At 60.0% G+C, this 215-nt stretch overlaps 1 protein-coding gene across 1 annotated transcript in view; it reads right to left on the bottom strand.

Annotated features, from left to right (window-relative positions):
* The window catches only part of LOC104293719, an 8,515-nt gene that overhangs the window by 6,827 nt on the left and 1,473 nt on the right, over positions 1-215 (bottom strand). The window lies entirely within an intron of this gene.

The raw sequence follows: 215 nt of genomic DNA, 5'->3' as shown, positions 1-215 counted from the left end.
GGCATGGGCGAGCACCGCGAGGAGGAGAGGGACCCAGGCCATGGTGCAATCCCACCAGCTACGTGTCCCCACGCCGATGGAGCTGTCTCACTGACCCCGACTCTCTTTTAAACCCCCAGCTGCCCAGAGCACGGCCCCTCCATGCAAACCTGACTTGGAACCAGAGAATTGTGAAGGGATGCCCGAGGGTCTCTGGTTGCTGTTGTAGATTACAG

The sequence above is a fragment of the Charadrius vociferus genome, unplaced genomic scaffold (genome assembly GCF_000708025.1).
Source record: "Charadrius vociferus isolate BGI_N301 unplaced genomic scaffold, ASM70802v2 scaffold999, whole genome shotgun sequence".
NCBI classification, from domain to species: domain Eukaryota; kingdom Metazoa; phylum Chordata; class Aves; order Charadriiformes; family Charadriidae; genus Charadrius; species Charadrius vociferus.
Note: the sequence above shows the minus strand (reverse complement) of the source record. Positions and strands in the feature narration are given on the sequence as shown.